Genomic DNA, 24,705 nt, shown 5'->3' on the forward strand with positions numbered 1-24,705 from the left:
TATCTGGGGTAATGTTGTCATGTCCAAAGCTCTCTATGATCCTTCTAAAGTACAAAAACAACGGGTTTCCATTGCCCTTTTCAACAGTCCCAATGAAACAGAAATTCCAGTACGTTTTTCCAACTGCTTCTTGAAGTACATAACGGTTGAACGGATATGTGAAAGAAACAAGTTTTGTACTCGTGAATTATGTTGCTTTTTCAAATGGAAAATTTAACTTCCATGCTCAAATGTCTTTAAGTTAACTAAGAAAAATGGCATTATTCTTGTCCAACAGTTATAAACATCGATAGAAATAGCTGATCAGATCTTATGAGGTTACCAAAGTGTTTATTAAGTCGTGTAGGAAAACTTGTCCAACAGTTATAAACACCGATAGAAATAGCTGATCAGATCTTATGAGGTTACCAAAGTGTTTATTAAGTCGTGTAGGAAAACTTGTATAACAGTTACTGCCAGCTTTGAGGAGAGTTACTTAAATCACGCTGGGTTGCTTATACAGTAACTGATGTAATAAGACATTAGACTGACAGCACTTGTGCAAACATTCAATAAAAATAACGACACCAACGCTTAGCACAATAATTTATTTGTATAAAGTTAAAATCATGAAAATATAAGCAAAACGGCTACATGTTTCGGTGGAATAGCTCCACCATCTTCAAGGTTAATGTCACATGGTATTCAATCTCCTGAGGACAATGCACAAAATTAACTTAGATCATTTCATTTACTTCAAGGGTAGCTGTTATAATCTCTAAAAAATGTAAAAAAAGATGTTATTAAATTATTTGCAAAGTAACTGGTTGAATATTTCTGAAATCTAAATAGGTTATTTTGTATAGTAGGTAGGACAACCGGTATCAACAATAGCAAAATAGAACTAGGCGTTTTTGTGAAGCAGACTGTCGTAAAGTCTTGTGAAAAGAACATTGTCAGAGTCGTCTCAAATAACCAAGACGACAAAATTTTGTGTATCTTGATAGATATCCGTCTCTGATGAGCAGCGGATATATGACAAGAGCTTTTCTCGAGAAATAAATGTGCATAATCACTGTTTACAGGTAATCCTATAATACTAGGTCTCGTTTACAACAGCTCAAGTCAAATGTAGCACACGTCAAACCGACGTGTTTAAATTACCGACTTACGGAATATTGTCATCCTCGGCGAAGGCCAATATAATAGCAAATCAAACATTCTTCATGTGATATAGCTTGAAGATGGTATTAAAAATCGTTTGTAAGCTAGCTAAATATGGACTATAACGCCTGAATAAGTTTATATTTCATGTATTAATATCAAACGTTCAAATTCTCTATTCAGTTCTTGTTTATCGTGTACAATTGTTTCAAATATTTTCATTTAGTCAGTAAAATTTTGTTCCCTTTTAAACTGTTTGTTTGTTGTTAATTGGCTATCTGTGATGTACCCACCAAGGGTACCGAAACTCGGTTTTTAGTTTTACACGCCTTGAAACTCACCACTGAGTCACTCAACAGCAGGTTTCGAAAGGATGAGTTGAGGAAAAAAGTTCGGTTTGAATTTCGCGCAAAACTACACGAGGACTATCTGTGCTATTCGTCCCTAATTTAGCAGGATAAGACTAGAGGGAAGGCAGCTAGTTATCACCACCCACCGCCAACTCTTGGGCTACTCTTTTACCAACGAATAGTGGGATTGATAGTCACATTATAACGCCCCCACGGCTGAAAGGGCGAGCATGTTTGGTACGACGGGAATTCGAGCCAGTGACTCTCGGATTATGAGTCGAGTGCCTTAACCGCCAGGTTATGCCGGACCCTGAGAAAAAAAGAACCCTAAACAAGCGAAAAGTGTAGTATATGAAATAAATTGAACAATACAGTAAAACGAAGATTAAAAGTTTTAAATTAACAATAGTTGTAAGTAAAAACTGAATTATTTATAAATAATACAGTGCTTTCTTAAAAGCAATTATAGTTTTGAAGAAATAGAAAATACATGAATATCTTAAAAGAAATTTAGCTGGACTACACGTTACATTCCTATTGATTCGTATAAATGCAATGAAAAATAAAACATGTATTATGTAGTTTATAAGAGATACTGCATTCACATAGATTTACGGATAACGTCCAAGTAGGAAACAAACAGCACCATAGAATGTTTATAATGGGCGAAGTAATAGACATAAAAATCACTTAAAACTTAAAAAAAAAACAGATAAAACTTTATGTAATAAGAAAAAACCAAATCAAGTGACACAAATGACAAGCAGTGTTATGACGAAGATCTAATACCAAACAATTTAGAAACATGAGAGTCTGTGAAAAATGTATCATAACACCTGAGAAATCTTGGTACGTTTATTTGAAATATTGGGTTGATTTTTCTTTCTGAAGGTAGGGCAGGGTGTTGTATCAGCAATATCAAAGTTAATGGCGCCAGTTTTATTCTCTGCACAAAACAAAGTTGCAAACTTCAACAAACAGGGGGCGTTCTGAATGGTGCATTCTAATGCATTATTTCGTAACTCCGTTTCTAATTAAGGGGCGTGAACAACTTTTTTTTTTTCAAAGTTACTGGGAGCGAGATTACTGATAGAGATTAAGAGTAATTAATGCATGTCATCTATGAAAGCTGTATAAAATAGAAAGCCTTTTCCACTGAAAAATAGGTACACATATACGTATGGTTTTCGAACCTTGTAATTTAATGCCTGTGTAATTTATCCCTGGTTTTAATCGATCATCATTCTTTGCTGTAAATTATTTTGATCGCACGATTGTTTCTATGTAACTAAGGTATTGTATTGCTTTAGCTGCTATCCTCGTCCTAGTTCACTTCACCCACCTTCGTCTAGTCACATGACACTTTGATAATGAGTCGCAACCAAAGAACGGAATGCAGAACATAGCGCCATTTATTAACTTGATGGCCTAATAAGAAACAGGAGAATGAACCGTATTTAGAAAGGATCCTCACTCATAATTAGCCGTTCTAAGACGAATAGTCGGTCCTGTCAAAGGCTTACCTTTAAAACTTACACGTCATAACTTTCACTACAATTACTCCTGCAACATATATACGAACCGAAGGCGAGATGAAACTTCGCAAACTCTGACTCAAGTTTCCTGTCTTATTTAATCTATTGTCCATGGTATTGATTTCAGGAACAAACAGACATTACATTACAGAACTCTCTATGTACATATATAAATTTGAAAGAAAGTTTAGCGTTACTAACTGTACAGCTTGTTAAGACAACCCATTTATGTTCTGGTTAAGAAGTTAGCAAGTAGGATTGTTTGTTTGTTTTTGAATGTCACGCAAAGCTGCACGAGGGTTATCTGCGCTAGCCTTCCTTAATTTTGCAATGTATTACTAGAGGAAAGGCAGCTAGTCATCACCATCCACCGCCAACTCTTGGGCTACTCTTTTACCAACGAATAGTGGGATTGACCGTACCAGTATAACGCCCCCACGGCTGAAAGGGCGAGCATGTTTGGTGTGACGGGGATTCGAACCCGCGACCCTCGGATTACGAGTCGGGTGCCTTAACCACCTGGCCAGCCCGAGCCAAATATGGTTTTCCTCCAGAAAAAAACAACAAAACTTTAACATTAATAGCTAAAATTATATTATGCGTACTCTTCTGTGGTTAAAAGCTTTCAAAAGGCATAATGCGTTCGTGAATGAACAAATAAAGGGAAAAAACTTCCTCTACGGAGCTACAGCTGAAAATGACACATTGTCTTACACAATCAAAAATATAATTATAGGGTTTTATACTCGAATGAACTAAGCATGTCCTGCTCTGAACCAGAAATCTCTTCTGTTTAATAAACACTTTTTTGTCGAATTTTATCTTTACGTTTTATAAAAAAAAAAGTCAAATAAATAAAGTCGTCTTAGTCAAACATCTTTTTATAAATCTGAGTGAAGTTTATCTTTGGAACAATACACAAGGTAAAATCTTAATGAACAACACGTAACTCATCTAGTTTGATTATTTCAGAGTTTTAGAGTAGAACCACATTAAGGACTTTCTATGCATAAATATCTTTAAATTTCAGCTAAGTTTCTCAAACCAATTGCGATTTTACCCTCGAGATTTGGGAGTAATAGGTTGTAAGCCATGAATATTTGGAATTACAAGCCCGTGCTAAACAACACATTGAATAGAATGGAAGAAAGTAGTTGTCCGTTTTACACGTACAACATTTATGTTTAAACTTTCTCCCCGGAATGAGGGTCGCGGGTTCGAATCTCCGTCGTAACAAACATTCTTGCTCTTTCAGCCGTGTGAGCGTAATAAAGTAACGGTCAATCCCACTATTCGTTGGTAAAAGAGTAGCCCAAAAATGGGGGTGGGTGGTGATAACTAGCTGTCTTCTCTCTAGTCTTACACTGCTAAATTAGGGACGGCTAGCGCAGATAGCCCTCGTGTAGTTTTGGGTGAAATTAAAAACAAAACAAAACATTCTCCCCAGAAATACTGAACAGATTAATAGGATATAATTATATAGATTAATAAAAGAGAATTCTATTTTTTTCAGTTCTTAAAAAAACAAATACTACTTATAGCACTTGTTGAAACGTTTTAGAGCATAACCGCATTAATTTCTAGGAAGAAAATACACACCGTACAACGTAGATAAAATCCGAAAGTGAAAAAAAGCAACATAATTTACAATTTACAGTTTTGTTCAACTGTAAACATATCAACGATTTCTACGAGCTTTATAAATACATTTGTTTAAGCTATTTATGCATCGAGTTGCTTATGAACCTATTACTTTGTTGGGTACAAGATTTTTAATTATATATGTGTCATAACACAAAATATTTTTGCTGAAGTATCTTATATATATATATATATATATATACATTACATAGAACATATGTAATCTGGCCAATTGTTTTTAATAATATCTTTACAGTGAGTACTATAACAAGCAAAAATATGTGGTTCTTAGTGGTAGTGAATGATTCTAAGGCAGTTCGTTGCTTGAGAATTTAACATTCGTTACAGAGTAGCGCTTTGAGAATATTTTATGTCCTTCAAATTCCTGATTTTCCTTACTTAATCTGTAAACACACGCTGATAAATCTTTGGATCTTTCTACAGAAATCTGACTTCTTACATCAGATGTTACCCAGACAAGAGAGTTTGAAAAAAAAGAACTACTGTCTTTACGATAAGGATATGTGTCACGCTACATGCACTTCGGTTAACTTTCCAGTGTGTTATCTGGTTACTACCATAATTTATGTTTTCATATATTTTCATTCACGTGAAACCTGTAATGACGTGAACGATGAAACGTGGAGTACAAATTTTGGAGAATTTTACACATTTTCTTTCTTTCTTTGTTCTAAATTCTTCAGTTTGCAATAGTTTCTAATCATGTTTTATTATAACGTATTCTGTTTCAGAATACGATGAGTACACCTCGTGTAAGGTATACCTGTTAATACTTACCTTTAATTACTTATGTGAATCAGCTGAATTACGTATTCATTTGTTTGTTTGTTTCTCTCTCCGCACAATAACTTAACAATCGAGGAAAAGATCCACACGTTAGCTATCTTATCACCAGGTTCTTACTGAGTTAGTCAGTCCTATGGTTCAGCAATTAATGCCACAACCGTAAATTATCCCAGTGTATTTGTTTGTTTTTGAATATCGCGCAAAGCTACACCAGGGCTATCTACGCTAGCCGTCCCTAATTTAGCATACTAAAGGGAAAATAACTAGTCATCACCACCCACCACCAGCTCTTGGGCTACTCTTTTACCAAAGAATAGTAGGATTTACCGCACATTATAACGCACCCAAGGCTGAAAGGGCGAGCATGTTTGATGCGACGGGGATTCGAACCCGAGACCCACAGATTACTAGTCGAACGGCCTACCCACCTGGCCGTGCCGGGATCATCTCAGTGTCAGTAAGTAACAATGAAAGGTTAGCAAATTCATTATGTAAGTTGTTCTTCAAATTATGACGTCATTTCATTTTTACGTATTCTCATATCTTTCAATGAAAGGACTAGGACGCTGATATTTCTGTACCTATCCCCAATTTTCCAGCCATAATTTCTCAGCCTGTTCTTGTTTGGAACGATGGAAACAACATCAAGGTTGTTTGTGTATTTGTATTTTAGCTATATCTAAATAATTTTATACCTTTAATTTAAACAAGATGTGGTGATATATTTTAATTAGTATGTGTGTGTGTTTTCTTATAGTAAAGCCACATCCGGCTATCTGCCGAGTCCACCGAGGGGAATCTAACCCCTGATTTAAGCGTTGTAAGTCTGTAGACTTACCGCTATACTTTAATTAATAACTATATGATCTAATTATTTGGACTTTTTAATGGGTTTCTTACCTGTCTTAAGATATTTCCCAAAAAAACATTTTCCATTATTTTTTGTAAAATTAATTTGTTATTCATTAAATATGTGATCACGTTTCTTAAGAAAAAAATGGTGAATGAAACTTTTTGAACTAAACTGGCCTACTGGTTAGGCATTAATTCATAATCAAGTTATAGCTGGAAAGTCTAGAATATCTATGTTATTGAATTATTCATCTGTGTAAAATATTAAAGAAACATAATATTCGTAATAGTTGAACATTTAATTTGTCGTCTTATTTCGTTATTTTTTAATGTAAACTTTTCTCTCGATTCACTGATCTTAGAATGAATATTTAATATTTTTATTATGTGAGATTCTAGAAGTTTATTACACTCATGTAGCTTACCAGAGACATGTAACGTTTTTATTAACTTATAGGTTTTTATATTAATTATTCCATAAATTTGCGTTTTAAAATTAAATTAATAAACACGTAAAATAACCTCATTGTATGGAAAAACATGCTACATTATAGCTATCTGTACGCTACAAACTGTGGATATCGAAATCTGAATTTAAATTTGAAAAGTTCTCAGACTTTCTGTTAAGCCACCATGGAGGGTATTTTTCCATATAATGAGTTTATTTTATGCTTTCATTAATTTAATTTTTAAGATGCAAATTTATGGAGTAATTACTGTTAGCAACCTATAAGCTAATAGAAACGTTACATGCCTCTAGTTAGCAACATGAGTGTAATAAACGTATAGCATCTCACGTAATAAACACTGCTTCCAAGTATTAACATGATAAAAAATATGTCTAACTCAGACTCATTTTAACACGTTCCTTATGCAATACTGTAACGTATAAATAACAGAATATAATTTTTATTGTATGCTTGTTTATAAGCATAAAGCTACACTATTGGCTAATTGTGCTATGCCTACCGCGGGTATCAAAACCCGGTTTTTGTGGTATAAGCCCACAGACGTTATTTCAAGCCATCACGGAATACACAATAGGTTATCTACGTTCTCTTTATCACGCACACCTGAATCAAAGATTTGACTGTTATGAGTCGTTAAGCGTACAACTGACTGACAACAAAGAAATTAAAGAAAAAAAACACACTAATTTCCAAGAACGTTTAAACAACGTGTATCGTATCAAATTTAAAAGTTTGAATCATGTAATTAATATACTTTTTAATCTTACCTACAAGTGCTTGGAGGTCTTTCGCTTATTAATTATTAGAAACATTCTACTAACTTGACATAGTGTAGTGTTTCTGTTTTGTTTTCAGTTCCATCATATGAATTATTAGAAACATTCTACTAACTTCACATAGTGTAGTGTTTATGTTTTGTTTTCAGTTCCATCATATGAATTATTAGAAACATTCTACTAACTTCACATAGTGTAGTGTTTCTGTTTTGTTTTCAGTTCCATCATATGAATTATTAGAAACATTCTACTAACTTGACATAGTGTAGTGTTTCTGTTTTGTTTTCAGTTCTATCATATGAATTATTAGAAACATTCTACTAACTTGACATAGTGTAGTGTTTCTGTTTTGTTTTCAGTTCTATCACATGAATTATTAGAAACATTCTACTAACTTGACATAGTGTAGTGTTTCTGTTTTGTTTTCAGTTCTATCACATGAATTATTAGAAACATTCTACTAACTTGACATAGTGTAGTGTTTCTGTTTTGTTTTCAGTTCTATCACATGAATTATTAGAAACATTCTACTAACTTGACATAGTGTAGTGTTTCTGTTTTGTTTTCAGTTCTATCACATGAATTATTAGAAACATTCTACTAACTTGACATAGTGTAGTGTTTCTGTTTTGTTTTCAGTTCCATCATATGAATTATTAGAAACATTCTACTAACTTGACATAGTGTAGTGTTTCTGTTTTGTTTTCAGTTCTATCACATGAATTATTAGAAACATTCTACTAACTTGACATAGTGTAGTGTTTCTGTTTTGTTTTCAGTTCTATCACATGAATTATTAGAAACATTCTACTAACATAGTGTGACATAGTGTAGTGTTTCTGTTTTTCTGTTTTCAGTTCCATCACATGAATTATTAGAAACATTCTACTAACTTCACATAGTGTAGTGTTTTCAGTGTTTTGTTTTCAGTTCTATCATATGAATTATTAGAAACATTCTACTAACTTGACATAGTGTAGTGTTTCTGTTTTGTTTTCAGTTCCATCACATGAATTATTAGAAACATTCTACTAACTTGACATAGTGTAGTGTTTCTGTTTTGTTTTCAGTTCCATCATATGAATTATTAGAAACATTCTATGAATGTTTTGTTTTCATCCATCATATGAAACATTCTACTAACTTCACATAGTGTAGTGTTTATGTTTTGTTTTCAGTTCTATCATATGAATTATTAGAAACATTCTACTAACTTGACATAGTGTAGTGTTTCTGTTTTGTTTTCAGTTCTATCACATGAATTATTAGAAACATTCTACTAACTTGACATAGTGTAGTGTTTCTGTTTTGTTTTCAGTTCTATCACATGAATTATTAGAAACATTCTACTAACTTGACATAGTGTAGTGTTTCTGTTTTGTTTTCAGTTCTATCACATGAATTATTAGAAACATTCTACTAACGTGACATAGTGTAGTGTTTCTGTTTTGTTTTCAGTTCTATCACATGAATTATTAGAAACATTCTACTAACTTGACATAGTGTAGTGTTTCTGTTTTGTTTTCAGTTCTATCACATGAATTATTAGAAACATTCTACTAACTTGACATAGTGTAGTGTTTCTGTTTTGTTTTCAGTTCTATCACATGAATTATTAGAAACATTCTACTAACTTGACATAGTGTAGTGTTTCTGTTTTGTTTTCAGTTCTATCACATGAATTATTAGAAACATTCTACTAACTTCACATAGTGTAGTGTTTATGTTTTGTTTTCAATTCCATCATATGAATTATTAGAAACATTCTACTAACTTCACATCGTGTAGTGTTTATGTTTTGTTTTCAGTTCCATCATATGAATTATTAGAAACATTCTACTAACTTCACATAGTGTAGTGTTTATGTTTTGTTTTCAGTTCCATCATATGAATTATTAGAAACATTCTACTAACTTGACATAGTGTAGTGTTTATGTTTTGTTTTCAGTTCTATCACATGAATTATTAGAAACATTCTACTAACGTGACATAGTGTAGTGTTTCTGTTTTGTTTTCAGTTCTATCACATGAATTATTAGAAACATTCTACTAACTTGACATAGTGTAGTGTTTCTGTTTTGTTTTCAGTTCTATCACATGAATTATTAGAAACATTCTACTAACTTGACATAGTGTAGTGTTTCTGTTTTGTTTTCAGTTCTATCACATGAATTATTAGAAACATTCTACTAACTTGACATAGTGTAGTGTTTCTGTTTTGTTTTCAGTTCTATCACATGAATTATTAGAAACATTCTACTAACGTGACATAGTGTAGTGTTTCTGTTTTGTTTTCAGTTCTATCACATGAATTATTAGAAACATTCTACTAACTTGACATAGTGTAGTGTTTCTGTTTTGTTTTCAGTTCTATCACATGAATTATTAGAAACATTCTACTAACTTGACATAGTGTAGTGTTTCTGTTTTGTTTTCAGTTCTATCACATGAATTATTAGAAACATTCTACTAACGTGACATAGTGTAGTGTTTCTGTTTTGTTTTCAGTTCTATCACATGAATTATTAGAAACATTCTACTAACTTGACATAGTGTAGTGTTTCTGTTTTGTTTTCAGTTCTATCACATGAATTATTAGAAACATTCTACTAACTTGACATAGTGTAGTGTTTCTGTTTTGTTTTCAGTTCTATCACATGAATTATTAGAAACATTCTACTAACTTGACATAGTGTAGTGTTTCTGTTTTGTTTTCAGTTCTATCACATGAATTATTAGAAACATTCTACTAACTTGACATAGTGTAGTGTTTCTGTTTTGTTTTCAGTTCTATCACATGAATTATTAGAAACATTCTACTAACGTGACATAGTGTAGTGTTTCTGTTTTGTTTTCAGTTCTATCACATGAATTATTAGAAACATTCTACTAACTTGACATAGTGTAGTGTTTCTGTTTTGTTTTCAGTTCTATCACATGAATTATTAGAAACATTCTACTAACGTGACATAGTGTAGTGTTTCTGTTTTGTTTTCAGTTCCATCACATGAATTATTAGAAACATTCTACTAACTTGACATAGTGTAGTGTTTCTGTTTTGTTTTCAGTTCTATCATATGAATTATTAGAAACATTCTACTAACGTGACATAGTGTAGTGTTTCTGTTTTGTTTTCAGTTCTATCAGATGAATAATGAGAAACATTCTACTAACGTGACATAGTGTAGTGTTTCTGTTTTGTTTTCAGTTCTATCACATGAATTATTAGAAACATTCTACTAACGTGACATAGTGTAGTGTTTCTGTTTTGTTTTCAGTTCTATCACATGAATTATTAGAAACATTCTACTAACGTGACATAGTGTAGTGTTTCTGTTTTGTTTTCAGTTCTATCACATGAATTATTAGAAACATTCTACTAACTTCACATAGTGTAGTGTTTCTGTTTTGTTTTCAGTTCTATCACATGAATTATTAGAAACATTCTACTAACTTGACATAGTGTAGTGTTTCTGTTTTGTTTTCAGTTCTATCACATGAATTATTAGAAACATTCTACTAACGTGACATAGTGTAGTGTTTATGTTTTGTTTTCAGTTCCATCATATGAATTATTAGAAACATTCTACTAACTTCACATCGTGTAGTGTTTATGTTTTGTTTTCAGTTCTATCACATGAATTATTAGAAACATTCTACTAACGTGACATAGTGTAGTGTTTCTGTTTTGTTTTCAGTTCTATCAGATGAATTATTAGAAACATTCTACTAACGTGACATAGTGTAGTGTTTCTGTTTTGTTTTCAGTTCTATCAGATGAATAATGAGAAACATTCTACTAACGTGACATAGTGTAGTGTTTCTGTTTTGTTTTCAGTTCTATCACATGAATTATTAGAAACATTCTACTAACGTGACATAGTGTAGAGTTTCTGTTTTGTTTTCAGTTCTATCAGATGTCTTGAATACTACTGTTATTTCTTATTTCTTTTTTGCCGTTTAGAGGCTCACGCTAAAAAGATAAGAGAAAGAACAAGTATCGCACTTCTTAAAACGTGTAAAACGCGCATGCACGTTAAAATTATTCTACGAATTTTGATGCTTTTAAGTTTCACACGCCATACGCGGAACCCGTCTAATAAATCATATGTAGTTCTCCAACTTTTCGCCATGTAATAACATTCTGTATAGGAATTCAACATCATCTTGTTGTATCATGTTTGCGGGTAAGTTAATCATGCAGCAATCCCTGCAATTTATTAAACGAAAAAAGTGGTTTCGTCTCTTGTTTTTTATTCCCTTTTAATGATTTACAAGTCGTCTATTCGCTAACATTGAAGGATAGATGGCCCAATGATGAAACATTACAATAATAACTGCTCTGCTCGGCCGCAGCCAGCCCAATCATATTTTCCTTTTGACCACGCCATACCTAACCCTATCATTGACCATGACAAATGATCCACGAGGCCCACCATGCTGTCGACCAAGAAACTGTAGTAATTATTGGCACGAGCGCATTACTCCTATTGGCTAACTGACCATTCCAATTTACACAGCGTTCGAGTTATTTCGTTACGTCACGAAATCAGCCAAAAACGAAACCAAAGAGGTCTGTATCCCAGTTTGGCCACGCCTAGTTCTTCATTATATTAATAATTACATAGAAGCCAATGTCTACACTGTTTGTAGCAATGCGCCATTAAAACATATCAAGAAAAAAAAAAGAAGCGCATTAAATGCCAGTAATGGAAAATAAATCTTGCTGAGTAGTTTCTTAGTGCAATTACTGGTATTTTCCTTGATTCGCTTCGTGTACCTATCTAAATATTCATGCTACTAAAACGAGAAGACCAGTGAAGCTCGTTCATCACACGAGACATCAAAGTAAGCCTCAATCAAAGTCACGCTGACTTAAAAAAAAATCAAACAAAAAATCACATAACATGCGGTTATTTTCTCTTTTGCAGCTTCGAAACGTCTAAGAAAATATCTTTTGATTACATGTTGAAAGTTTTCTTGGTTGTGCTTTTATGAAACGCTTTCGAGGAACTACTCTCTATAATTTTCAAAATGTTTTCATGCTATTTCATGGGTTAAATGGAGTATTATTTAGTTTTGAAACTCATGCCGAAGATGCATGATTTCATGTTTAGAGGTCAGTTCTAATCCTACTAAAACTATTCTAGAGCTTTCTCTTCTTGGTGAACATGGAGAAAATAAGTATTAGACTGTGCAAATTAATATAACTAAAATTAAATTAGTATAGTTTAGTATTCGATCCTTCCAAAATTCAGTGTCTAACTAATATTTCTTATTATAAAAATGAGGTGTGAAACCTAATGTTACAATCGAGTTACTAACGGTTTTGGGGAATTGCACAATTCTTCGACAACCATCGTTAAGAGCAAATGAGAAAAATAAAACATTTAAAAAACACCTATACATCCATCTGACAGTCTTCTAAAGCAAGACAAAACTTTAATTTGTTCGCTAACTATTTATTTAGTTAAAATTTGAGTAATGGATATTACACGTGTCAACGTAAAGTGAACCATAATCTCTTAACGTAATATATAGTGGATTTCGCAGTGTGAACTTATGTGCCAGTTTCACTTGAACAAAAACAAGCACTTGAAAACTGAATTCAGTATCAACACAGATTAAACTTTATTAGAGCTTTCCAAGGTAGAAAACCTATCACAGGTACAAATAACTGAATTTCAACGGTTCTGATTTTTGCATTTTATCGTCTGTTTCAAACACAAAATGAAAGAATTATTATAATATCTTCTATCTCGTTATTCAAAAATAAATCTTCTAGTGCTTTAAATTCTAAATGGATTCCAAATTATTATTAAGAGACATATAGGAATAGTAACAAGAAAATATTAAATAAGGCGACACAAAGCAACAAGCGACTGATCATAATAATATCGAGAATGTTTCAAAGAAGGACAGGTTTTAAATATACATATTTATATTACTTGCTGATACTTTGGAAGACGTAATCATCGTTCATACGTCTTAAATTATTGTGATAACGACTGCAATATATGATAAGTTCATTATTTAAGTGTTTCTAGCTACTGTTTCCAGTTTTTTCTTTATCACAGAACGCACAAAAGTTGTTCTTGATTTCACGGTTTAAGCCCCGAAAACTAGCTAACCGTTACAATCGAGTAGGCTTAATGGCTGTAATAAACATCACGGTTGACTGCAGTGCCTCGTGAGAGACAAAAGATTGATCTGAAATGCTATATCTACGCACCTCTAATATGAAATCCTTAATGGACAAATTAAGAAGGAAGTGGATAAAGCATAACAATATTAAGCTTATTTCTCATAGTGTTATTTATTTCATATCGTTCTCATGAGGCGTGTTTATTATTCACTTGACAAAAGCTTACTATATAATTTTGCGTGTGTGTGTGTGAAAAAAATCATTTTAACTCTTCTATAAAGAAGTTTTCTATGAACTTCGAAACTGTTCATGAAGGAAAATATGGTAAGCTGAACCAGATAGTTTTTTTGTTTTTTTTTTAGTTTTATATATCAATGAAAACAACTTCCGATATTTTCTCTCATGTAAAAATTGTTTCATCTTTGCATTATTTGCGTGTATTGGCACGTATTTTAACGACCACTTTGCCATCCAGGATTTTCAAACACAATCAGGGAAAACTAATTATTATTCAAGCCTAGCAACGTCAAGCGAGCATTGTCCTTACCTAACAACATTAAACGAACATTATTCTAACGTAACAGCGTTAGTGGGTTTTTTTCTAGCCTAACAGCTTTAAGTGAACATTGTTGTAGTCTAACAGTATTAGCGAGCATTGTTGTCGCTTAACAGTGCAAAGAAAAGAACTAATTATAGTAATATAAGAGTTTAGTTATAGTAAATCAATTTCATTAACTTTAGGAAGTGCCATTATTTCAGAATGGTATTATTATTAGCATAGTTACAGTTTAACAGTGAGAGAATCGTAGAGGTTTTCACAGTTTAACGGACGTCTCGCACACACATATATATATACAAAAACAACAAATCTAATTTGGTCTTTTTATATTAAGTAAACACAAGGTTGTTTTTCAATCTGTGCTTACAACAGCTTGATGAATTCAAACAAATGAATCCACATTCGGTGTGTGAATGCATTGAAACTTCATGCAATGATAATTCCGTTATATGTATATATATGCGAAAACACACACACATAGATGCATGTACGACAGATATGCATTTTAATATAAACATTTATAATATGAAATTGGTGGTAATAGTGTTACTTTTTTGACACTAAACGCATAGGATGAGTAAATCACTTCATAATTATGTTATTCTATGTCTATGTAATTGGCAAACCTCTGAAATATGTTTAATTTTAACTAGCACAAACTAAATCCAGTGTTTCTAATACTTAGAAAGTCTATCTAACTGATATATTGTCTTATTGTTCATTGTGCCATACATTTTTAGCATACCATGTCACAGTGGTACACTTGACATGCTATGTTGTAAACTTTCAGCGTACCGCGAGGCTCTTTTATGAGACGTATTACTGAATAAATACCATAATGGTAATACAAAAAACACAGAATATTCACGTATGTTTTAAATTAATACATATATCAATGGATTTATAGCAAATTTATCAGAGAAATAGATACAACCGTCTTTATTGCGGACTAGATTGTAAAGCAAACACAATGTAGATTATTGTTGTAGTGTTTTTGCATAATTTATAGATTCGCGCAACAATTATGTGCAAAATTTACGAGAAGAATATGGGATGTATATAAAAACTTTAGTCAGTTACTGGAGATCAAAAGGTAATTTAGGAGTTATAATTATTAACATTATTAATAATTATTATTAATTGTTAACATTGCATAAGACGGCTTAATAGTCTTTTGACCTTTGACCTCCCGTCACAAAGAACGAAACCTTGTAAATATAGAATTCGTGTACGGAATTCAAAATGAAGTTTGTTCTTTCACGTTAATATTTCCAGTAGCATTGAAATGTTCTGTAATAAAGAACCATTAAACAAGACTTGTTTCAAATCCAGAATTTAACCTTCAGTTTTGTGCGAATAATGGCCGCAGAGCTCGGATGACAAGAAAAATGGTTCATAAGAATACAAACACTAGAATTCTGCAATATAAGAAACATGGCAACTTGTTTGGTATTCATGGGACAGATATAGTCAAAAGTTGGCCCTTCTGTCCTGTTTCTCTACCTTTTCTATCAGCATTTATTTATAAGAGATAACAAATTTGTAGGGTAATAAATAATTCATTTAATACTATCCAGTGACTTCTAGATAACATTCTCTCTCATCAAGTCAACGTGTATGTGTGTGGAATAAAAAGAAACACTGATTTATCAAAGCTCGTCTCCATGCCATGCACAAATTCCTTTTGTATATCATATCACAGTAGGCGTGAGCTTTTATGATTTAGCACCAAAGCGTGCAAGCGACTATATAACACGGCTGATAAACCCTACTTTATGAAATATATATCCAATAAAACTTAGTTTCCATGACAACCAACGTGCGTCGAAGCACCTATATTGTTACCTTTAAGTCTCCTTAACATAAAATTAAACCAATTGTTCTTGTTTGCATGAAACTCAAAATGAAGTCGAGATATATAAATATTTTCATTAAATAAAACACTAACAAAAACACAGGTGGTTACTCAGTTGCACTTCTTAAATAAGGCAATTCCTAATGTTCTCTATAAGCATACGAAGTAGAAAATTATACTTTCTATAAGTAGATGGAACTTTTACTTTCTTAAGGATGTTTCCTGTCATGGAAAAGTTTGAGGTTTTTATTACCCGAGCTACCCTAGCGTTAACAATAGAAGTTATTTGATTTAAGGTGAACATTTCAAATCGTTGTGTCAGATTTAAGACTTCCTTTCGTTTCTCTCTCTTTCAGATTATTATAAACCACGAGTTCATTGCACGTGTCTGATAGCTTTAGTTGATTGCTATAACATTTATAAGAATTAGATAATTAAACGGTTCTGTATTCAAAATAAAAGTGAAAATTATCAGATACTTTTACACGACTAAGAATCTATTGTTGTCATAGTAATCATCAAACAAGATATTTTGTATGTTCAATATATTTCAGGATATTAAATGAGGACTCGCTATGAAAACTAATATTTCTGTGGAAGTCCCTTTGTTTTATTACAAGGTGGCATAATAATAATAGCTATAATATTGTTATGAACGTTGTAAGTGTTTTGTTATATGTACAACAGGAATAACAGTGAGCAACAGCAAGCGTATAACAGAATATAATTTTGTGTCAATATTACAGATACAAATCTCTTGTTTTCTTTTACACAGTATCTGCAGTTAAAGAATATACAAAGGATAGCATAAACGAAATTATAAGTCATTAAAATACACCATAATATAGAATGTTTTCTTAATGTCTTGTGCTTTTCTTAATATATTATCTCTATATGTGTACAGTGCGAAATAGACCTAGCCATATCAAATATGGCAGCTTAGGCCTATCACATACACGGTGCATGTGCTGTCATTACGTTAGGTACGCACTATGTGAATCAAATTTAACCGAATCAAGCATACTAAAGATTTAACTACTCCGTTGTATAAAATATATGAATATTTCACATAGTATATCTGGAAAAATAAAAACGTAATTGCTTTGCTCGTACATCTTGTAGCGTGTAATTAGTATATTAAAATAAACCCTCTTGTTCAATATTGCAAAACAATGATTTTGTACTTGACCAAGACGATTCGAACAAATGTGATCGAAACATAAGTCAAAATATCTCCGCTTTGCAATAATAAATAATTATGGTTTAAAAGGTGTACCACATTTATCAAATAAAGTTATTCGTGTATATCATATTTTATTATACAGAAATTAAATATTAATAGGAGCTTCTGACCCTCAGGGAAGACAAAATACATTTTTTGTTCAGAGTAATACCGACTTTTTATTTGTTTGGAAGCTTTAAATATGAATAAGTTTCTGTATCAGTTTGTTTGTTTGTGTGCATTACGCATAAGTGCAAGTGATATCTTAAGCAAAAGTTCACATGGAAAATTCAAGGATTGTAATACGTACATGTTTCTAAACTGATAACTTATTTTTTACGAATAAAATATTAAACAGCATACAGTTAAATAGAATAAAACGCACAATTATCTCAGGGATTGTACAATATTAGCCCCCAGTGGCACAGTGGAATGTCTGCGGACTTATAATACTACAAACCGAGTTTCGATACCGGTGTTGGGCAGAGCACAGATATCCCTTTGTGTAGCTTTGCGCTGAATAACACACAATAACAATTGTACTTTAAAATTTCGGTTTTATGTTTAGTCAAAATATAACGTTATTGATGCTATTAATAAACTAATGTATACACATAAGTACAACGTGACAATCACGAATATCTGACATTTAGATGTTTTTAAAAAAATTGCTTTGATTTGCAACAATTACATTTTTACTCTCACATAGTGTAAAGCCATAAAATTTAGTATTTTAATATCTATACGCAGCAATAAGACATTATTATGGATATATTTCATGTTTTTGAACTGTTCTAATATATATTATATACGCACAATGAATACGCACGTGTGTATGTACGTTTTTTTAATTATACTGATATATATTATTAGTTTAGTTTTGTTCGGATGTTCATAAAATGTAGAAACAAAAAAAAACACGATAAAATTGAAACAATGTAACGAAATTACGACACTCAAAAACACAGAACTGCAGTTTGAAATTTCAAATTTTCTACAGACTGCAAATCACATCAGTTATATAAATAAATGATAATTTCATATAACATTAGACCAGTATTTTCTATTAACAATTGCCTGGTAAATAAATGACATTTTTTTATTTTAAAAAATAATTATACGAGCCATGAAGTCAACTTTTTATTTTTTATGTTAAACCAGAAAATTAGTACCTAGCAAATGCTTATTGGAATACGTTTTAAGTTAGATAGGAACAAAGACTTAAACTGTATTCACCATCATGCAATGTGGCACGCATAGAGGAAACATCAAACAATTCCAAACCGTTCGACTTTATTGTCCGAGATCAAATGCACGAAAAACATTGTAGGTTACAAACTAGGATTCGTCCCAGGTTACACGGAGCGAGTAGCGTGTCGCCATCTTCAGGGAACTTTGTCTACAGTTTCGTAAGTTACCAGAATCGAAGCTACTGCTTATTTAGTTATAACTGAAAAGAATGCCTGTAGGAGATCATAGATTTCCCCTAATACCATCTTCTATATTTACATCATGCATGAAACAACATGACCTGTGTCCTCTGTTTCATAACGAAAACTATATGAGAAACAAATTAACGCTGAAATAGATAAAAAAATAATATAACCGAATGCTTAAAACTGTGTTGAAACGCACAGTTACACAATGGGCTATCTGCAATGCGCCCACCACAGAATCCAATCCCAATTGTTAACATTATAATCCATCAAGTTAACCGATGAGCCACTAGAGACGGGAAGGGTAGTTGTACACTTGAAATAACCACAGTGAATCAGTCACCATTACCACACAACAAAAGAAAAAAATGTTGTAACAGTGCACTTCTTTTCTCTATGACGAAAGGTTTCAAAATAAATTGAAGAACAAGAAATGCCTTCAGCTTGAATGTTTCAGATACATTTATGAACAAAAGTAGAAATCGTGTTTAGTTTTAGTGTTTCAGACACATTTGTGAACAAAAGTAGAAATCGTGATTGGTTTGAGTGTTTCAGACACATTTGTGAACAAAAGTAGAAATCGTGTTTGGTTTGAGTGTTTCAGACACATTTGTGAACAAAAGTAGCAATCGTGTTTAGTTTGAGTGTTTCAGACACATTTGTGAACAAAAGTAGAAATCGTGTTTAGTTTTAGTGTTTCAGACACATTTGTGAACAAAAGTAGCAATCGTGTTTGGTTTGAGTGTTTCAGACACATTTGTAAACAAAAGTAGCAATCGTGTATAGTTTGAGTGTTTCAGACACATTTGTGAACAAAAGTAGAAATCGTGTTTAGTTTTAGTGTTTCAGACACATTTGTGAACAAAAGTAGCAATCGTGTTTGGTTTGAGTGTTTCAGACACATTTGTGAACAAAAGTAGCAATCGTGTATAGTTTGAGTGTTTCAGACACATTTGTGAACAAAAGTAGAAATCGTGTTTAGTTTGAGTGTTTCAGACACATTTGTGAACAACAGTAGCAATCGTGTTTAGTTTGAGTGTTTCAGACACATTTGTGAACAAAAGTAGAAATCGTGTTTAGTTTGAGTGTTTCAGACACATTTGTGAACAAAAGTAGAAATCGTGTTTAGTTTTAGTGTTTCAGACACATTTGTGAACAAAAGTAGAAATCGTGTTTAGTATTAGTGTTTCAGACACATTTGTCAACAAAAGTAGCAATCGTGTTTGGTTTGAGTGTTTCAGACACATTTGTGAACAAAAGTAGCAATCGTGTATAGTTTGAGTGTTTCAGACACATTTGTGAACAAAAGTAGAAATCGTGTTTAGTTTGAGTGTTTCAGACACATTTGTGAACAAAAGTAGCAATCGTGTTTGGTTTGAGTGTTTCAGACACATTTGTGAACAAAAGTAGAAATCGTGTTTAGTTTTAGTGTTTCAGACACATTTGTGAACAAAAGTAGAAATCGTGTTTGGTTTGAGTGTTTCAGACACATTTGTGAACAAAAGTAGCAATCGTGTATAGTTTGAGTGTTTCAGACACATTTGTGAACAAAAGTAGAAATCGTGTTTAGTTTGAGTGTTTCAGACACATTTGTGAACAAAAGTAGAAATCGTGTTTAGTTTGAGTGTTTCAGACACATTTGTGAACAAAAGTAGCAATCGTGTTTGGTTTGAGTGTTTCAGACACATTTGTGAACAAAAGTAGAAATCGTGTTTAGTTTTAGTGTTTCAGACACATTTGTGAACAAAAGTAGAAATCGTGTTTGGTTTGAGTGTTTCAGACACATTTGTGAACAAAAGTAGCAATCGTGTATAGTTTGAGTGTTTCAGACACATTTGTGAACAAAAGTAGAAATCGTGTTTAGTTTGAGTGTTTCAGACACATTTGTGAACAAAAGTAGAAATCGTGTTTAGTTTGAGTGTTTCAGACACATTTGTGAACAAAAGTAGCAATCGTGTATAGTTTGAGTGTTTCAGACACATTTGTGAACAAAAGTAGAAATCGTGTTTAGTTTTAGTGTTTCAGACACATTTGTGAACAAAACTAGAAATCGTGTTTGGTTTGAGTGTTTCAGACACATTTGTGAACAAAAGTAGCAATCGTGTATAGTTTGAGTGTTTCAGACACATTTGTGAACAAAAGTAGAAATCGTGTTTAGTTTGAGTGTTTCAGACACATTTGTGAACAAAAGTAGAAATCGTGTTTAGTTTGAGTGTTTCAGACACATTTGTGAACAAAAGTAGAAATCGTGTTTAGTTTGAGTGTTTCAGACACATTTGTGAACAAAAGTAGAAATCGTGTTTAGTTTGAGTGTTTCAGACACATCTATGAACAAAAGTAGAAATCGTGTTTGGTTTGAGTGTTTCAGACACATTTGTGAACAAAAGTAAGAACCACGATGTGTTTGTCCATTCTGCAAATCCTTGTAAACAAAAGTAAAAACAGTATTTAACCTGACTCTTTCACACGACTTTGTATACAGCTTTATAAAATAAAATATATCGTCTTTAATTCGGCTTATAATCCTGTAAATAAGAGTAGAAAAAATACAAAGATTGACATAAATCTCACGAAACTTAGCATGAAGACTGTTTACAATTCGAACCTTTCAAACGATATTATAAACAAACATCCATATTAGATTCGATTTCCTAAATACAAGTCTAAACTGTTTAATTAGCTACTTTCACACTACTTTGTACAAAAGGCCTTTATTTTCTTCACATATTCATATATGTATACAGTTAAACAATTGCTGTTCATGTCAAACATGCCTTCCTTTCTTTGTGTATATATTTACGTATGTGTTCAGGTCATGCATGTATTAGCAGCATTCAGAACACAGATGTTTTAAGCACAAATAGCTTTCATTTGAACCTAAATTCATTTTCTTGACCCGAGGCATAACATTGCTATTACACAGCGCTATTACTTTTTTCAATATAAAAGATTATTAAGACCAGCTTTTTTGTATGCAGTCTCTATTCTTCCATAACTGATTGCTGCCTATTTTATTGTGAGTAATGCATTTTTAGGCAACTTTCCTCCCTCAGTCTCTTCTGTGTGTTCTGTCATGGCGTACAATCTCTCTTGTCAGCTCTTCTTGCCTGCATTTCTTATGAAGAGAATAGTGGGAGTTAAGCTTCTGCATGAGGTAGCAATTTTATTACTGTATGTAGGATATTCTTTTGTTAGACAGCATGCTTAGTATGTGCTTCTAACTCCCGCGGTTTTCTGATAACAGCGCACGTGCATCAAATGTGAACAACTTAAGCGTTTTCTTTTTTTTTTTATGTATATAAAAATTTCTTAATTAAGAATTTTGTATGATGTAGCTTTAAACTTATTTTCATTTTAATGAGTTACCTATATCTGTCAAATGTTGTTGTTTTTTAATCCATTTTGAACGTTTCTTTCGTTCCTGTTAAAACAATACTCATTTCATAATCCATTGTTTTGGAAGATAAAGACTGTAATTAGCTCAGTATTATTTCTTATAAAAGCTTATTCGCTACTAAGTTATCTAAAATGGTGTTCTTGCCACACCTACACAACAGATTTATTGATACGGCGACATGCTTTCTTTATACCTTATCAATTTCTTCATTTACTGAAGTGTGAACTGAAGATCAAAGATAATATTGATTTCAAGTGGCTGAAAGCTTATCACCTGTCTAGACTATAATCTAAAACCACGAGTACATTTTCTAAAACTACAAGGAAGGTAATCTCACCACTGCCGCGGGTATTTTTATCTAACTCTGTGCTATCAGGAAACTCAGGTGTGTCCAAACAGCAAACGTAATTCATCGCGCGGATGATGCATTGGTCTACCGCAGGACGAGACAACCACCGTGGCATTCTTCTTCGGCCACTAATGTTAGGGTAGCAGAGTTCCAGCTTCTGCTATACAATTTGGCGTTGATTCTACAGTCCATATCAGAGGATATACTCATAATCACCGCTCTGCTGTCTCACCGTAGATCTAGTTGCACCACGTGAGATTTGTAGGTATTACAGGTGTTATAGTCAAAAGGCTTAACCACTGACTGAGGTACAGCCTTTTCAAGTATTGCAACAATGTGCGTCACATGCGAAGGTACTAATACTGTTACTATCTTAATAAAAGCGTATGAATATTGATAATAGCCGCTCATGACTGGTAAAATTATAGTTCGTTATATTCTATAGTTCTTTATTAGGAGAGTGTATAAACACGACAATTTTATTTTCTACATCACAACTGGTACAAGAACAGCTTTTGAAGTGTCTGCAAATAACACTAAGTACAGATTAAGCTAAAAAATGTATGTGCGGTTAGAATTTTCTTTAAGGAAGTAAAAATGTACTAATTAAAGATGAACGCAAAATATATATGCATATATATATGCTCATTATTTCGAAGAAAGTTACTTAGAAACATGTCGTACTTTGCATATGTAAAATGGACATTTATAACTGCAAAGGTACGAGGGTAAACGAAAAGATTGATAGATGAATGAATGAACAGCCAGGTGAACAGATTGCTATGTAGTTTATTGACCATATTTCTAGAAATAGTTATATACATAAACCAGGTTTGATGATGAAATCTTTATTTTTGAAGTAGACGAAATTATTATTTTGATATATATATGCTGTAGGAATACTTAACATTATCGCTGCTTTAATGTTAAAAAATTTAGGAAAATTATGCATTTTCGTTTAAATACGTTGTCCTACGTCTATAGGTGAATTGCATAACGAAACATAAGTCATTTAAAATAGTTTCAATGAGCTGTATATCTTAAAAGTACGAATTCCGTTTCACACAGGAAGTGACGAATTTCATGAGAGTGTGATTTTGTTTTAGATCTTACGAGACAGCAATAGTGTTGAAACAATATATTATCAGAAGATAATTCTAAATTTTTTAACGCTATAGACATCTATATGTTGAACAAGTAGTGAGTAAAACCAAAACAAATGCCAGTAGCCCTGTTTGTGTATCGCTTTCGAAACTGTTAACGTGATAAAACTAATAGGTTTATACAAGTCAAACCGATTCTCTCTCATATTGAGGTGGCGCGTGGCATTCGGCGCTGAACTCCTGCTTAATTAACACCAGCGGAAATAGATTTGGTGCTAGTGTTTAAAACGCTAATATAGCAAAAAGCGAAACAAATCGAAAGTCGGTCTTAAAGTATTATTTGTAGCAATATTAGCAGTTTAGTTTCAACGGCATGGGATGGTCCGTCACGTTCGAGTACAAATTTTCGTTGTTGGCTCTCTTCGTTTTGGGCCAATGCTAATTTAAGTTCTCGAACCGATCACCCCCTCACACACGCATCAGACTTGTGCTGTGTAACATTCCTTGGCACTTCCAAATAAATATGAAAAATATTTAGTCCTACACACCCTTGTGAAAACTTGTAATGGGCTAACTTAAACAAGTGTGACAAAAAATGTGAGCACATGACCCGATAAACTAAATAAATGTAATATCAGGTCCTCTGTTTCCTGCTAGAAATTCGCGAAGATGTATGTTTATTATACGACTCCTTAACACTAAAATTACCGACCATCACTCGCGTTTACTTTCAAAACACTTGTTTTAAAACTATCTATGCTTCAAACTGATTGTAACTTCATTATTTTGTTAGCTACAATGTTCAAAATATAAGCCACACAAACAAACGTTTAAACAACAATCTAATAAACGTTTTAATTAATATTTGGGGAGATGACATAGAAAATTATCTATTTCCCACAACGCTTCACACTTTACGCTGACAATAAAAGATATGTAGTTAGTTAATATGGTACAACAAGTAGTTGCATTACAAAAAGAGGTTGGTAACTAGAGAGTTTTAAAAATCAGATTGTTCATACGTTATTGTTAAATAAAAGTATTCGTTCTTTGCAGTAAATTGGG

At 32.5% G+C, this 24,705-nt stretch overlaps 1 long non-coding RNA gene across 2 annotated transcripts in view; it reads left to right on the forward strand.

The window, feature by feature from the left end:
* Positions 1-5,763: 5,763 nt before the first annotated feature.
* The window catches only part of LOC143254514 (uncharacterized), a 34,192-nt gene continuing 15,250 nt past the window's right edge, over positions 5,764-24,705 (forward strand). The window contains exon 1 of one of the 2 annotated variants that reach the window (XR_013030228.1): positions 5,764-5,933. This is a non-coding gene — a long non-coding RNA (uncharacterized LOC143254514). Of the gene's footprint in view, positions 5,934-22,482; positions 22,891-24,705 lie in introns of those variants that run through there. The other variant, XR_013030227.1, reaches the window with a different exon arrangement.

This window comes from Tachypleus tridentatus, chromosome 6 (assembly GCF_004210375.1).
Source record: "Tachypleus tridentatus isolate NWPU-2018 chromosome 6, ASM421037v1, whole genome shotgun sequence".
Lineage (NCBI taxonomy): Eukaryota > Metazoa > Arthropoda > Merostomata > Xiphosura > Limulidae > Tachypleus > Tachypleus tridentatus.